Below are 18017 nucleotides of genomic sequence, written 5' to 3'. Positions count from 1 at the left end.
ATAAAAATAATAAAAGAAATTTAAAAAAAGAAGAAGAAATGATTAGGGTTTCTGCAGAGTTTATCTCTGTCCACAAACTGTGGAAAATTTCTTATTCACTTGCAACTGCAAATATTGTGAATACAACTTAATTGACTTGATTACAAAAATATAGGTTACTCCCTCTATTTATAGATTTAGGTTAGCTTGCTCTCTAAATCAAAAGCCCAAAACTATAAAAGCCCAAAATATCTATTTTGGAATAAATCAAATCTATATAATTTAAATTTAAATCAAATTTATTCGACACAAGGAATTACAATCTAAAATTCCTCACCCATCCAATCAATTTTTCTCAAATATGTGCAACTTTCTAAAGAATCATGTTCTAACTTGTAAAAAAATTAAAATTGAATTATTTTTTAAATCGATCAATAACCTCATCAATATTCATCAAAACTCTATTTAAATAATCAACAAAATCCTTACAAAATTGAATCTTATTTATATACTCAGGGTCGACCCTGGGCCAGAGCAAGCAGGCCCACAGCCCAGGGCCTCAAAAAATTGGGGGCCTCAATTTTAGGAGGTGTAATTAAAAAAATTTAATACTGTAATAATAAAATAGGTAACTGTTAGCGAGATTGTTAAACATCACGTTATTTTTAGTCCAGTGGATTAGCAAGGTCATTAGAAGGCTTTTGTTATCTAAATTGTTATGCTCTCTCTAAATGCAGTTATTAGGTGACAATTAACATTTTTCAAATTTTAATTATAAAACAATTTATATATAATCAATTAAAATTTTAAATTAAATTTTATTTTTAATGGTTATTTATTGTAACCTTTATAATTTTATTTTAATTTGTTTTAGTGTAAATTATAAAGACTATTTACATGTTATAATCAAATATTTAAAATTTTATCATCAATTATCTCATTTATTATCAAATTTTTATGATAAATCAAATTTATTATCACTTGTGCTTTGATTTATTATTTTTCTGATAATAGAAATAAACTTCTTATCAATTTGATAAACCTGCGTATTTGGGCAAGAACATGATTTACACCTACTCCTACATTTTCTAGCGACTTAGTTTACCGCAATTAAAACAAAAGAAAACGCCACTTCTATTTCTTTGAGATGGTGGATGTTGCCTAAAAATTGGAGCAATTAAGGCCCTTGAAAATTTTTCATTCTTAATCTTGTCTTCGAGACTTTTCTTTATTTTAGAGGAGAGTAAAACATCAATTTTTTGTTAGGGGTCCATTTATTTGTGTGCCCAGGACCTCTAAAAAGTCAGGACCAACCCTGTATATACTCAAAGACTAATTCTATTAATAATTGTACTATTTTTGGTCCTATTTATAAGTGGGAATTTTCTTTTTATATTGATCGGATAATTAATATATTTTATCTATTATTAGATTAAATACATTAATTAATTAATGAATTAAAAAATAAATTGTCTTTTATACTCCCTCCGGTCCTATTTATAAGAAAAGATTTCTATATTGTCTAAATACATTATTTATTCAATGTATCTAAAAAGTGAATCTTTTTTTATAAATAGGACCGGAGATAGTAAGAAATAGTTGGGTTGCAACAAACCTCGTTACTAGTTCTCATTTTGCCATACATTGGATTCAATAAATGATTACTCTTTTAAGAAATACTAATTTTAAACTACTTCTGTGTAAAAAAAGTGTCTTTAACCTTTTCTTTTTATTAGTCTTTAACACTGTTAGCTTTTTGGATCTGTCTGTTGCGTGTGAAAACGTTTATAATTGATGTCTATATAATGGTTGCGTGTGAAAACGTTTATAATTGATGTCTATATAATGGTTGCGTGTGAAAACGTTTATGTTCTACTCATTTTACAGAAATTTTTTGTAACAAATTTACGTCATTTATTTAATGTATAGGGTATTTTTCTGTTCTACCTCTGGATGGCATATAATTGTTTTATAGAGTATATGAAGAAAAACCAAAGAGAGCGTTATCTTACTTCCTCTAGCAAAACCTAAACAAACCTCCACCTTCCTCACCCGAGCCTCCAGCCTCCTCCTCTTCCTCCTCCCTTACGCAAACTGACATTCTCCTCCTGAAACGAAACCTTTCTCCTTCTCCCTTTCTGGCAAAATCTTTCATATATATTAATATAAGGTTTGAGCTTTCAATTTTAGTACAGATAAATGGAAAAGGCCATTAATTTAGGTGCTATTTAATGTGAAGAATTAACAACTAGTTTTTTTGTTACAGGTACTTCGACCAGGACAAATAGATTTGTCTCAGTTTGGATTTCATTCAAATAAATGTAAGTTTAAGTAGTTTCATATTCTTTAGTTCATCTTATTTAGGTTTGGCTACCAGAGAACATAAATTCTTTAGTTCAACTAGTTTTATTGATTTCAATGCTTGCATATTATTTAATGTCAGTTTTCTACAATCTGGCATATTTAGGTTTGGCTACCAGAGAACAGAATTTTTTTAAAAAAATTTGAACTAATTTATTTAGAATTAAAGCTGCAAGTGTCAACAAGCCACGATACAACTTTAGGTTTGGCTACCCGCGAACCGAAATCCTATTAAAAAATTTGAACTAACTTGCTTAGAATTAAGTCTTCAACTGTCAACAAGCCACAATACAACGGTTAGCGTGCCACCTTAAATCACATAGTAATTATTAGTAATTATTAGGAGTTAATAGTAGAGATTTTTGTGAATGCAAAGTTGCATGGTCCTTTATTTATAGTTATCTTAGCTATTAATGATAAAAAAAATACTTGATATGGAATTAGAGACTTACACCCTCCGGTCACATTTATAAGAAAAAAAAATGGTTTTCACGATTATTAAGAAATTCAATTAAGTATAGTTAACTTTTTAGATTTTGGAGAAAACATTGATTAAATTTACTATAATATCCTCTTTATTAAATTTAATGAAGTATTGGAAAATGAAATATAGGGGTATCTTAGGAATTACAGCATTAAATGATTTAGTAATAATTGATTTTTGCTTATAATAGTGACCAAGAATTAGACCATTTTTTTTGCTTATAATAATGACCGGAGGGTGTATTATATTTGATATTTCTACTATCTTTCATTCTATTTTAATAGGTTTTCAAAGTGATATAATTGAATATACATTTCATCTCAAAATAATTAAATTATAGCGTAACAATTATTATATTTAAACGTACCATAAACTCAAATAACATATCAACTATGTATACCCCTTACGAATCTAATTTTTTGACAGTTGCGTATCACATATCCGAATTTGTACTACGTATCGAAACGAATTGCGAACCGTGTGATCATCAATAATACATTATTGCTATTGCTGAGAAGATGATCTTCTCTTTCTAGAAAATTTAGAGCATTTTTTAGAAAATTTAGAGCATTTTCTTGATGTATGGTCAAATGAAAAGTCACTAATTTCTCTCACAGTCTTTTGGAAACATTAGTTATAGGGACCTTATATAATTTGCTTGAGTGTACATAAGGTGGAAGCATTAGATATGTATGGGTGTTATATGCAAATTTGTAAGTGATATGAACAACATCTTTACTCCATTGAAAATGATGGGAAAACAACACTTTTGCAAAGATATCATAATTCTCGGTTTAAATTTAATCCCACGTGAAGAAAAAATGAATTTTCACATAATCATACAATTCGGTTTGGTATGTGGTACGAATTCGAATATGCAGTAGGCAATTATCAAAAAATTAGGTTCGTGAAGTGTATTACATGGTTGGTATGTTATTTAGGTTCCTAGTACGTTTAAATATAATAATCAGTAGACTATAATTTAATTATTTTGACATAAAATGAATACTCAATTACACCACTTTAAAAATTTGTTAAAATAGAATGAAAGATAGTAGAACTATCGAATATAATAAGTGTCAATTCCCACATCGACTATTTTCGTATTATTAATAGCTAAGATATTTATAAATAAAGGACCATGCAACTTTGCTTCCACAAAGATCTCTACTATAACTCGTAATAATTAATATGAGAGTTAATGTGGCACGCTAATAGTTATAGCCTTAATTCTAAATAATTTAATGGGTCATGCTAACGAGTGCTCTAGGGGCATTGGTTAAGCATTCCAAGTAAAGAAATAAATAGGTAAAAAAATTAATTATTTATGATTTCAATGCATTGAATACATATATTTTAGGTAAAAAAATTTATCTTTTTAATCTATTAAACAATGCTCTACATACCCTTTTTAATCTCTTAATCAGTGCCCTCGGGGCACTCGTTAGCATTACCCTAATTTAATTAGTTTAAATTTTCAATAATTAGTTTGTGGGTTAAGGTGGCTTGCTGATAGTTGCAGCCTTGATTCTAAATAAATTAGTTCAAGTTTTTTAATTTATATTGTAAGGATTTCGGTTCTTGTTTTACATAAATTTATGAAAAATTCTGATGAGCCGAATCACAAAAGTACCACGGTTCGCGAGTACCAATTCGGCGGACTATGGTTCAACATAAAAGCCACATTGAATTTTCATATGTTCAACATAAAAGCCACCATTTATTAACTCTCTAAGGATACTTCTTGTAAATGTGGTGGATTTATTGAACATTCAATAAATTTGAAAATTTTGAAAAATATTTTCCTTTTAGATATTTTATCAACTTATATCGTCTTTAATAATCAATCCTTATTTTACTGGGAGCTGTTTTTTTAAAGACAAGAAGAAAGTAGTATCACTAAAAGAAGTCACAGTATATTTCAAAGTTACTGACTTTTACCTTAAACAGAAAATCACTACATACATTTACATTGAACAAAAACTCAATTATTAAGTTTCACTTGAAGGTGAAATATGTGTGAGGTTTAAGGATGGTTTTGAAGTACACAATCATGAAATAGAGTTATGATTGTATCAACTCAAAATTAATGTTTAGATAATTAAAGCCACCTGATGGGAATTTACAAACAATTTATATGAATATATGTATTGACCAAGAAAAAGTCATAAATATTGATTGGTCAAAAGGAAGTACAAAAATTTAAGTATTTAAGTTTATAAAATTTATAATATTAAAAATTGAATCTCTATTTAAATTGTCTATTTTGATTTATTAGTGTCTACGAATTTTAAAAATATGTGTGACTTCGCCAAATCCATTTCATGATGCTCTGGTTGATGGTTGATGGGACGGTAAGTGTGAGATATTGGATCGAACTCTAGTATGGTCGAAGGGTAGCTCCTTGGTTCGACAGGGTTAAGCATGACGTCGAAGGTTGCTCACATGCTGGTGTCGAAGTATGCTGTAGTCGAAGATGGGTCGAGCATGCAGATGTCGAAGATGCTAGGGTTGTTAGCATGTTAAATTAGGTTTTAGTGTTTAAACCCTAATTTGTTAAGTTAGCTTGTTTATTAAGTTGGCTTGTGTAATGGGCCTTGCTGAAAAAGCCCATTAGTTAGTATGTTAGGTTTTATTATAAATAGCATACTAGTCTCTCATCATTGCTAAGCTGCAAATCTTAATTTAGGGTGAGAGAGATTATTTGTTATTCTTGTAAACTTGTAATTTTGTTTTAAGAGAAAGTAAAAGAATAGCAGTTATAACCAATTCTTGTGTTCTCCTTTTCTTCCCTAAATCCCTATTATATTTTGTTCTTGACATCGTTTTTCACAACAAATTGGTGCGGTGAAGATAGTAAAGCAGTAATCGAAGGATATGTCGACTCTGATTATGCAGGTTGTATGGATTCCAGAAAATCTATCTCTGGATATGTTTTCACTATGTTTGGCACTGCAATTAGTTGGAAAGCAACACTTCAGAAGGTTGTTGCTCTATCAACCACTGAAGCGGAGTATATTGCCTTAACTGAAGCTGTGAAAGAAGCATTGTGGCTTGAAGGTTTTGCGAAGGAGCTGAAACTTCAAGGTCGAGGTATCACTGTTAAATGTGATAGTCAAAGTGCAATACACCTGTCGAAGAATTCAGCCTATCATGAGCGAACTAAGCACGATGATATGAGGCTGCATTTCGTCAGAGGAGTAATCGAGCGTGGAGAAGTCCAAGTGCTGAAGGTTTCGACTGAAGACAATGTTGCTGATATGATCACCAAGGCATTGCCGAGTTGCAAGTTTTTCCACTGTATGCAGTTGATAAAGCTGCATGAAGAAAGTTAGTTTGTTCCCTTGATGTTGTAGAGTTAGATCCAAGGTGGAGATTTGTGAGATATTGGATCGAACTCTAGTATGGTCGAAGTGTAGCTCATTGGTTTGACAGTTCGACAGGGTTAAGCATGACGTCGAAGGTTGCTCACATGCTGGTGTCGAAGTATGCTGTAGTCGAAGATGGGTCGAGCATACAGATGTCGAAGATGCTAGGGTTGTTAGCATGTTAAATTAAGTTTTAGTGTTTAAACCCTAATTTGTTAAGTTAGCTTGTTTATTAAGTTGGCTTGTGTAATGGGCCTTGCTGAAAAAGCCCATTAGTTAGTATGTTAGACTTTATTATAAATAGCATACTAGTCTCTCATCATTGCTAAGCTGCAAATCTTAATTTAGGGTGAGAGAGATTATTTGTTATTCTTGTAAACTTGTAATCTTGTTTTAAGAGAAAGTAAAAGAATAACAGTTATAACCAATTCTTATGTTCTCCTTTTCTTCCCTAAATCCCTATTATATTTTGTTCTTGACATCGTTTTTCACAACAGTAAATATTAAAAATTCGTTTATATAGTAGTACATCAAATATTAAATAGAACTATAGTTAATGACATAAATTACGTTTTTTCTTTTTTGATATGGTAAAGACTAATATTATTACATATTTACTATTATACTACTAAAAGTTTAATTGCATGAAAAAAATAAATAGAGAGAATATTTCAATTCATTCTATAATATTTTTGGGTACTCTGCGCAATTACATTTATGTCTATTGTTTGTTTTCGTAGATGCATCTTTAAAAGTATTTTTTTTGTAAATTTAAATTTTTTCAGAGATTATCTGCGAAAGTATCATATACACTTTATGACATTTTAAGAAATGTTTGTAGCTTTCTAACACACATTTGCAAAAAAGTTTGTTTGAATGATGTTTTTCTCGAATCCATATCATAAATTAAGTAAGGGATTTTTTAAGACGAGAGTTTAACTATGTCAAAATATTGTGATTTTTCACAATAGGATATTACTCATTTCTAAATTCAAGTGGTAAAAAAGCGGAAATTCAAGAAGGTAGGTGAAAAGAGACTTAAATTTAAAACACTCTTATAAAGAGTGTCAATGCTAGCTAAGTTTGTGTTGCAATTTAACTTATTCACAATTCTTCCCAAATTAAAAAGATTAAGGTTAAAAAACTAAGGAGCACTTCCACCAAAGTCCTATGTAGAACTAGACATTCACCTATCACCTTATCATTGAGAAAAAGTCTCAACTCTATTTTATGTTTTTGTACTTAAGCATCATTTAAAACCCCACACATACTTGACTTCAAGTGAAACTTGGTTTGTGAATTTTTGTTCAAGGTAAAAGTCCATAAATGAGTTTTAGAGAGTAATCAAGACCGAGAAAAAGTTAATGAAAAGAAAGAAATTTGAATTGGACAAAAAAAGTTAAGTCTAAACTAAACAAGGACTAATGGTAAAATCATTAAATATGATACAAGATGTTTGAGTACCTAAAAATAAAACATTTTTAGAATTATTCAAACTTATAAAGTCCATAGGTTCATTACACTTACAAGTAGTATCTTTAGAGGAGATAATGCCTTTGAGCATTGTGTGTTGAACATATGAAAAATTGATTTTGTTTTCTCGGGAGATCAAAGTTAAAACATAAAAAATTATAACTATGCAAAATATTATTATTAGTGCAAAAGTGTTGTTTTTCCATCATCTCCAATGGAGAAAATATAACTCCATATTGCTCATATGCGTATACACCCTCGAGTAAATTATAGATAAGGTTCTTAGAGGATTCTAAGAAACTAACCAAAAGATCTACAAATTGGTGGTTATATACAACATAATCAACTTCGTTTTCATCAAGCATAAATTCAATTGGAAAGGATTTCAATGGCAAAGCTACAAGATTCATGCACCAAGAACAAAACAAAGACTTAATTTTACACATCCGACCCACAAGATTGAATACAAGTTGATTTACTAAATCTACATGATTGAATACAAATTTACCATGAAAATTGAACCTAAATAAATAAGTGACTGACTAGAATTATCATGATTGGATTTGATCGTGATACAATTTGTGAATCACTCAGTTATGACACGAATCGTTAGCAAATATGTTAAACTTATGGCAAAAACTAGGTGATTTGAATTTGAATTGAAGAGCAATATTTGCGTAGTCTTTTTGAAGCCAATGGAGAGTCTATCAATATTAGAATTCACTTATCTTCTTGTATGATTCTTGTAATATTTCTCAAATATTGTTATTATGTGTAAATGAATCATGAATAGCCAAACACCTCTTTTATAAGGAAGGAGTTCTGAATTTGAATTGAACAACATTTTCTAGTTTCTGCCTTTTTCACAATTGGAACTCAATTATCTTGTATGGTTTTTGTAAGTTTTCTCAAACCTTGTTATAATGTGTTTTGTAATTGCATCATGAATAGCTAAATATATTTTTTGAGTAATGAGTTCTCCATGACATTTGGGTAATCAATAGTTTTATAAATCTTAGTTTTTAGTGTTATATCTTTCAACCAATTCAAAAACATATTTGTTCAACTTCTTCATTGTTAAACTTTATTAATTTCAAACTTCAAAACTTAGTTTCTTTCACCACGATATTACTTTCAATGATTTGGTACACTTGTCGGATTTTCATCAATAACCAATCGGTTTCCAACAAGTTAACCCTTATGAAAACACTTAAACTAGGCCAGATGAAGAGGTCAACAAGGTGTTCATCAATAGCAAAATAGTTATAAAGGATGTCAACCAAATCAACATGCAGCTCAACAAATGAAACTAGATTGGAGGTCACCCTTGAACCATTGGTTGTTAAACGATAAAACAAAGGGAAATTAAATACTAAATTATTGTGTTTACTCATTATTATTAATGATTTCCCTTCAATACGATCTTGCAGGGTGCGGTTACCGTGCATAGATAAAAATCTATGCACCATGCATAGATTATTATGGACCCTTGGATCAAATTCTAGACATCAATTGTTATTACTCAATACTCAATACTCACCACTCAATACTCAATACTCAATAGTCAATACTGGATTAAAAAAACATGATTCAATGGCTTATGTAGGGTTATGCATGGTGCATAAGGAAAATCCTTATGCATATTAGCCAAAGCCGATCTTGCATATGCTCAAATAAATTCAAATTCACTAATATACATATAAAATGGAACATTGTCTGATTGTAAATGTAAAAACACATAGAAAAACACGTGTTTTATCATTAAAAAACCATTGAACAAGTTGATTTCTAAAGAATCTTTATTTTATGGAAATAGAAATTCATTTAAATAGAAGGAAGCAATGTAGGCATACAATCAAACCAGGTTCTAGACCCAAAGGCCTTATTACAATTGCGACTAAAAAAACTAACATAAACATTAATTAAAGAAGAAATGAGATTAATACATCCTTAACATCAAATGCAATATCAGCCAAAACCAAATGACCATGGATGTATAGTTCGCCACAAAGAGAGAATCAGCGCACCACTTCCTCTATCGCAGCTACAGTATCGCGCACCACTTCCACATGAATGAAGGTCTTGTTATTGAACAACATCAAATTCTTGCTTTGCCAAATTTTCCACAGGGAAGTGCAAACTAGCATAGCGCCCTTGTTATCCTTGCATTTTGGCCAAGTCACAAGCCGGCCAACATCGAAGATCAATGCCATTTGGAATGCATAAACCCAAGGGAGAAGCAAACCATAACAACTTAACCATATGGAATCTAAGGAACAAGTGTTCCTCAGACTTGGGTTGAGAGAAATAGAGAGGGAACACAGGATCAACAGACATACCTCTTTTGTTCAGGTTGGTCCTAGTTAGGAGAACAGCTTTCATGAGACGCCAAAGGAAACTTATAATCGCATTAGGAAGTCTGATTTTCCAAGTCCCCTTTTGTCATACCCCAAAATTTGCCCATCATATTTCAATATATATTGACTCATATGATCTTCAGTTACTCAAAGACTGTGCAAGGAGTGGGCACACTTACCTATCTCATAAGCAACAAGCCTCCAACTAGGGTTTTGTCTCTCTCAAGCTAAAATCAGGTTCTGATACCTCAAGTGGACTTCATGGCTTCTCATATGCCTCAAAGAATCCTCACACCAAGTTTCAAGCTCTGATTCACAAGATTGCTCAATCAACTGCTCAAATGGACAACAGTCGACTAGTTTGGCCTAAAAGTCAACTATGGTCAAATTACAGTCAAAACTCCTGATTTTTGGTCAACATCAATATTTTTAAGTCACATTCATCATTTGATCAAAGATTGATCATGATTCATCAAGGAAAGCTCAGAAATCATCCAAACTTAAAGTTACTAAATTAGGGTTTCTAGTAGAAAGTCAACCCAACTTTGACTGATCATATATCTCTCATACTTTATCAAAAATTTCCCAACAAAAAACTCATTCTCAAGAAAATTCAATTCTATACAACTTTTAAGTTGGGCCCAAAGTCAAGAAATGCACCATTTGAGAGATATGAGCAAAAACATTACAGGTCCTTCTAGAAGCTCGCAAAAAGCTATTTTTTGTCAGGAGCCATATCTTCAAGATAAATCCTCAAATGCAAAAAAGGCCTCAAAGTGGCTTGAAGAGGACATCTTGGGCTTTCCAATAAGTACTAGAACATCTTCATATAATAAATAATGAATGAGTTATGACTTGCACAAGTTGGGGAAATTTGAGAAAATGTTTGAAAACCTAAGTGATGGAAGTTGCATTTTTGGCTAATGGGCCTATATTTCTTTGATTCAAACCTATTTCTAAAGTAGCCAAGAGTTTCTAAAGCCCAATGGCACGCCATTCCTTTGTTTATTTTAATTATTTTTGGATTAATTCAATTAAATTCAATTTTAATTAAAATAAAATGCAAGATTCAAATAATTAAGTGCAAGGTTTGTTATTCAGCATTCTTGAGATCCAAGATACTCATTAAAGGCTAGCAATTTCGAAAATATTTGATTGGTAGGAGATTTGAGGCAAAATAGGAAGTTTCATATATATTTTTCAATCAAGAATCAAACTTTCTCATGACCAATGTCCAAGCCCATTTGGTAACCCTAAATTACTCTCCATATATAACCAACATTCTGCAGCCACAAAGGGGACGGAAGATGCAGACGGAGAATAGGGTTTCATGAAATGAAAAAACTCAAAACTAGGGCATAATCAAAAAACAATTCTGCAGCAAATATTAATGGCATATGGTCCCTCTATCAGCCTCCTGAGGTTCTCAAAGGTCTAATTGCATCCTTAAGCAAGGCCAAGCATGTCCAGAATGCCGTCGTTTAAGCTTCGTCGGAGGTAAGTTATGTGAAACTTCGAATCCATCTGTTTACGCCTTGTTACTTAATTTTGTGTGCACAAGTACTTTCAGGGCTTACATTAGAACAGGTTGGACGTGTTACATGAGAGTTTAAAGGCCTAAACAGAGCTTCGCCATTATTAGGGCACGAAGGGTTGCGAGCTTCAAACCCCTAGCTATAGGGCGTTTCAGGCTAAAGTAACAGTTCCATTGAGATTGCAACCCTTTAATTAGTGTACATGGGTTATTTTTTTGCTCGTTTTCATCGTGTTTGTAGGATCCACCATTTTTGCTTCGTCGGAGAAGAAGAGTAAGACCTCCGCGAATGGCGGTTTGAATGCACCCAGGTATGGTCAACGCATGTGAGGCTTACTCCCACAGTGTCATTGGTTGGTCAAAGCTTGAAGTCCCTCTCTCCTCACTTTATTCGTCTGTTTCAGACAGAGCGTTCTTTTCTTTTTTTTTTCTTTTGAAAATTATCATAATAATTATTTTTCGTATTTCATGTTTTCAATGGAATAATTAACAAATTGTGTACGCAGCGCGGCTGGCAGGCGTGTGGTGGACAGGCAACGTTGAAACCTATGTTCGATTCTCGCCCAAGACGTTATTTTTTGACAATTTGTTTACCACACATTAGTTCCAGGTCCTGTGCACTTCACTTTGGTGGTGATACGACGCGCTCCATTTCACCAGCCGTCAGATCTCCTGGACAGGCGATCTGATGCTTCCAAAATGATGCTCTACGGTGCACCTCCAGGTCACACACACATTGGATCCCCAACGCCCAGGCTCTTTTCCTTTTCTTTATTTTTATTTTCCTTTTGTTTGTTCTTATTTATTATTTCCTTCTTTAGCTAGCCATTAATTAATACCATTAGCAAATTTAGTTTTTTAAGTTAGTTTGTTAATTATTTTTAGCTAATTAGATTAATTAGGATAAATAATTAATTAGGATAGGTAATTAGTTCTAATTTTTAATTAGGTTAAATAATTTAATATTTACGTTAATTTTAGGTTAAATAAATTAATAATTAAGTTAATTAGGGTTAGTTTTAATTAATTAGGATTAGCTTAAATATTTAGGTTTAATTTAACTATAATTTTAGGTTTTTTAGGTTTCTTCCTTAGGTGAATGTTGTCATTAGGATTTTTAGCCATAAGGCTTTTAAACATTAATTTTATTTTTAGGTTTCTTCACTAATCCTCAAGATTTAAAATTTATCACCATAAAAATCTCTAACCCTTATTTTCTTTCAAGGCGCAATTTCTCTTCTCATCTCATATTCCATTGATTGTCGAATGCTCCCTGTTTAATTTTTCCCTCTTATTTTCTGCTTTTATTTAATTTGCCTTTATTTAATTTTTGCCTTTTATTCAATTATTTAATTTTCTGTCATTTAAAATTCTAGAAGGTGTATAGGTTGCTCATTCGTTTTAAATGTAATAGTAATTAGGATTTACTTTTCTGCTCTTTATTTTCCGAATATTATAACTACTTATTTTTTCTGTTATATTAACTGCGTGGTTAGTAAAGTAGGGAGTGACAACAATTAATCGAATTTAGTTCACCTAATGCAAGATAAATATCTGAATTCAATTCATGTGATTGTTGCACCCATTCACCTTTATGGTAACTCCTCTTATGTTGCCTTCTCGATTATAATAGTCAAGTCCCACGAGCGTAGGGATACCTTAGTAAATGCTGCTTTCGATTCAAATCATCATAGTCCCTTCGAAATAAAGATCATAGTCCCTTCGAGTTGCCTACAAAAAATGATCTCGTCCCTCGATGTTGCCTCGATAAATGATGATAGCCCCTTCGTATGGTAAGGTATCCTTACTGGTTGCCTAAATGACTATTCTCATCCTTTCCTAAAGACTTCCTGCCCTTCTTATGATATGGATAGACTTATGGCAAACGATGACCCTCGATGACTCATACATCCAATGAAAGGACTTCCTACCCTCCTTATGGTATGGATAGCCCTTTCAAACGAAAGACTTAAAGAACAAGAAAGACAAACTTAGGGTAGGTGGCTCTTAACTGCTTTCTCACAATCAATTCAAAATTCAAAATGCTTTTTACACTCTCTTTCCAAAACGATTTCCAAAAGGCTACACTTATTTACAAGTTAAAGTCCTTATTCAAAATATTTTATAAACACACACGACACCTTTCAAATAAACAAAAAGAGTGAGCTAAGCAATTAAGAGCCCATGGATAACCATGGATACAAAGGGTGCTTACACCTTCCCTTTGTATAACCTACCCCAGGAACTCAATATCTTTCAAAAAGGTCTTTCCTATTCTTTTAGCCTTTCCAATTGGATAAAATAAAAGTCGGTGGCGACTCTTGCTATCCGCAACATTTTAAAAAAGTCAGTTCTCCCACCGTATTACAAAACTGGCGACTCTGCTGGGGACACTTATAAAAAGAGAGGTTACCTTAGAGCTAGGATCACTTTAAAATTGTTTGACTTGCTTGCTTTATACTTCAAAGGCTGTTGGGGTATATTGTTGTGTGAAAGATCCTACACCCGGATCTAGTATACCTTAGGTATATGCCAAGAGTCCAAGGAGACTGTATGTCGTATACCGATATGGTTGATATGGTAGCCATCGTTAGTACGACACTTTGAATTTGTTTTGATGTTCCTTAGGATCCGACTCGAGGAAACATTTGACTGTCATGTAGCGTCATTTAACACTAATTTTCCCTTAGAACCCTAGTTGAATTTGACTTTGGCCTTTTAGAAAGTAGCGAGATGGCTGGCTTTGTTCCGACCGAAGTTGGTTGATACTCGAAACTACACTCATATGGACTGGACTTTCAGACGTTTTCGATCGGTGATTTGATTGATGAACTAAAATAGTGCCTTCGAGAAAGGTCAATGATATGAGCTCCCTAGAACCCGATCTTTATATAGGACAGGTTGAGCCAACTAAACTTCAGTGGGAGGGTACTTACGTGTGGACTTCACGCAAGCCTTTAAACCTAAGGACACTTGTGTGATTTGCTTATGTATGCTACTAACCCTTCAATTTCCTTGCAGGAATTGTTTGTAGGACTCATTTGTCCTTGTTACCTTATGTTTTTCCTAATGCATTACATTCACATGACATCATGACATCATAGCATAGCATGTTAACTAACCCTTTCAAGGATCTTAGGGATTTAGGGCGCACAATTTAAGGTGCTCTTATCAAGAACTGAATTCCTATCAAGGGGCAAGAGGATTTATTTTCCTCTAGCCATATGTCTTCCAATTTAAAAGCACAGTACCTATCAAGGGGCAAGAGGATTTATTTTCCTTTAGCCATACACTTTCAAAATTCAGAATTACAAGTATCCTGAATCGGAGGCTATGACCCACTAGATATGGTGAGCTTGATTCCCATAGAAGAACATCCAAGAATCAGAGTTCTTCAAATGAAGATGCGACCAAATCCGTTTCTAATGTTGCTAACTAAATTCCTATAGATCCTTGAAAACATTGCATGTGCATTTCATAACATCGCATAACTGGTTTCCACCACAGGTTTCTCATCCGCTCTCGCTGTTTATTTCAGCATCATGAATCTCGAGCAGTAAGTCAAAGACCTTTAAGCTTAGAATTTCCAATTCCAAGCTTTGATTCTGAACTTGTCCAAGGGGCAAGACGAGCTGAAAACTCTTCTGACCAAGAAGGAGAAAAAGCCCAGAAGATCTATGGGTGTCCTTAACATGGGAAGAAGATTTCGAGGACCATTCAAGAAAGCTCAACAAGTCAAGGTTTCCGAAGAGGATGACAATGAACAAAATGACGACGCTAGTGTCAAAACTGATGCGAAAAGCAACCATGATTCTGTCAATCCCTCTGAGGAAGAAGAGGAATACAACCATGAGGATGAACATATTGATGACAAGTACAAGTTGCTAGAAGAGCGTATGAAAGCCATGGAAATTCAGAAAGTACCTGGGCTGGATTTTAAAGAACTAGGCCTCATCTCAGGGGTTGTCATTCCTCCAAAATTCAAGACTCCGACCTTTTCTAAGTATGATGGAATCTCTTGTCCTATGTGAGGAAGATTCAGCCTCACACTGCTGACAAGAAGCTCTGGATCCATTTCTTTCAAGAAAGTATGACAGGAACGCAACTGGAATGGTACTATCAACTAGAAGGTACCAACATCCATACTTGGGAAGATTTGGCAACTGCTTTTTATAAGCAATACCAATACAATGCTGACCTCGTGCCAACCCGCATGCAACTACAAAGTATGTCTATGGGGCCGAAAGAAAGTTTTAAAGAGTATGCTTAGAAGTGGAGAGACCTGGCTGACAGAGTTCAACCTCCTTTGACTGATAGAGAGTTGGTTGATAAGTTTATGAGCACACTGACGGGTCCTTTCTATAGTCACTTACTTGGAAGTTCGTCATTTGGTTTCACCGACTTGATACTCACTGGAGAGCATGTTGAGAGTGGCATTTGAAGTGGTAAGATTCAAGTGGCTACACCCTCAGGCACTACAAAAAAGCCATTCAATGGGAAGTCAGAGTCCAATGTTGTGTATGGTCAGAAAAAGAGCAATCGTGACCAATCTGTTGGGGCAGTTCTGATCTCCACACCGGCGCCACAACAAAATCGTCAAAACAAGCAATACCCGCCTAGGCGTCAGTTCATAAAAATCAATATGTCACTGGCTCAAGCATTACAACATCTGCTGAAGGCATAATTGATTACTCCGAGGGACCCTCCTAAGAATCCTAACACCTCTGCTCCTAGCTATAAGCCCAATGTGAGGTGTGCATACCACTCCAATAGCCCTGGACATGATACGAACGATTGTTGGCCATTGAAAAACAAGATCCATGATATGATAGATGCTCGGGAAATTGAGTTTGACCCTCCTAAGACTCCTAATGTGATCACTGCTCCAATGCCTAATCATAACAAGATTGCTAATACTGGGGATGTCTAGAAGGGTGGACTTTCAGATCATTAGTTTTACTTTCATTTGCAATTTCTATTCTGTTTGTTTAAACATTTGACTCATGATAGACATTATCTATTTTAATAATCATCATCAGTGCATTGCATATGTTTGTCTTGAATTAATCATTTCGCTATCACTCATTTTAAACTTGTCTTTACTTTGTTTTTGTTTTGTGATATTCAACTCCTACTAAGTTGTAAGCCTTTTGAGGGAGGATGACAAAAATGATAACGCAACCTCACACAATATGCTTTTGAACAGACTGTGTTGACGATGTACAGACATTGTTTCAATTCCTAAACAGTGGAGATATAAGGATGTTAATCCCTCGTCAACCCCTTTAAGCCTAAGAAGTAGAAGTTTTATTTCTCGTACAGATTAAAACCTTGATCATAACTTGGGGCAGGGTAGTTACTCAGTTAACTCAGTTATGCCAACATTTCTTCTTGTAACTCGGTGGGAGAACTGACTTTTATTTTTTAGCAAGCAATGTTGCGGTAAGCATGAGTCGCCACTGACTTTTAATTTATCCAATAACTCGGAAGGGCAAAAAGAATAGAAAAAGACCCTTTTTAAAAGAAACGGACTCGGGGGTAGATTATGAAAAGGGAAGGTGTAAGCACCTTTTTCATCCGTAGTTGCCTACGGGCTCTTAATTTACTTAGCTCATGTTTGTTTTGTTTGATTTGAGTTGAAAAGGGACATAAGGACTTTAGCGTAAATGCATAGCCTTAGTCTTTGAAAGAGTATTGAAAAGATTTTTTTAATCGAGCTAGGCATATTAAGAGCACTACCCTAAATTGGTCTTTTTCTATGCTTTTTATTCTTCTAAGAAAGAGATAGGGCTATCCTTACCATTTAGGGTAGGTAGTCCTATTGATTGGACGTGTTCGGGACAATCGACAGGGTCATCGAGGTCGTTGAAAGCAACAAGTAGGGGTCCCTTTAGCAAATTTGAAGGGACAATCATCACTTCGTAGGCAACCATTCGAGGGACTAGATCATATATTTGTAGGCAACACCGAGGGTCATCGAGGGACTTATGATCTTTGCGATGATTTTTGGATTGAGAGACTTTTGCTAATGGTACCCCTATATTCAAGGAACACGACCATTTAATTCGTAAGGCAACCAAGAGGGGCGTACCCTGGAGGTGAGTGTGTGAGAAGAGTGTTTTAATTACAGTTATGTTAATCTTGTAGTTAGTGAGCTAACGTTCAATTATTAGTCTTTCCATACAATCCTAATTACTAACAGTTAATATATTTACAGAAAATAAATTGCGGAAAAGTAAAAGTTCCTACGCTATTACATCGCTTTGGGGAGGGGATTACAATAAAAATCTGGCGGGAATGCGGAAAGTAAAGCCCTAATTAACTATTACAAATAAAAAAAATTAACGCAAAAAATATATAAATATCCTCAGGGAGTAGTCCCATTGCTCAGAGATGATAATACCTCGCATAAACAAGAAGATGTTATAGCAAATGATATATAAAAAAAAATACTAACAATT

The 18017-nt window shown here is 33.6% G+C and overlaps 1 long non-coding RNA gene across 1 annotated transcript; it reads left to right on the top strand.

The window, feature by feature from the left end:
* The first annotated feature begins 1874 nt into the window (after positions 1-1874).
* On the top strand, positions 1875-5593 carry LOC131599368 (uncharacterized). Its single transcript, XR_009282727.1, has 3 exons — positions 1875-2149; positions 2246-2300; positions 5103-5593. It is a non-coding gene; the product is annotated as an uncharacterized LOC131599368 (long non-coding RNA).
* The last annotated feature ends 12424 nt before the right edge of the window (positions 5594-18017 follow it).

The sequence above is a fragment of the Vicia villosa genome, linkage group LG4 (assembly GCF_029867415.1).
Source record: "Vicia villosa cultivar HV-30 ecotype Madison, WI linkage group LG4, Vvil1.0, whole genome shotgun sequence".
Classification (NCBI taxonomy): Eukaryota; Viridiplantae; Streptophyta; class Magnoliopsida; order Fabales; family Fabaceae; genus Vicia; species Vicia villosa.
Note: the sequence above shows the minus strand (reverse complement) of the source record. Positions and strands in the feature narration are given on the sequence as shown.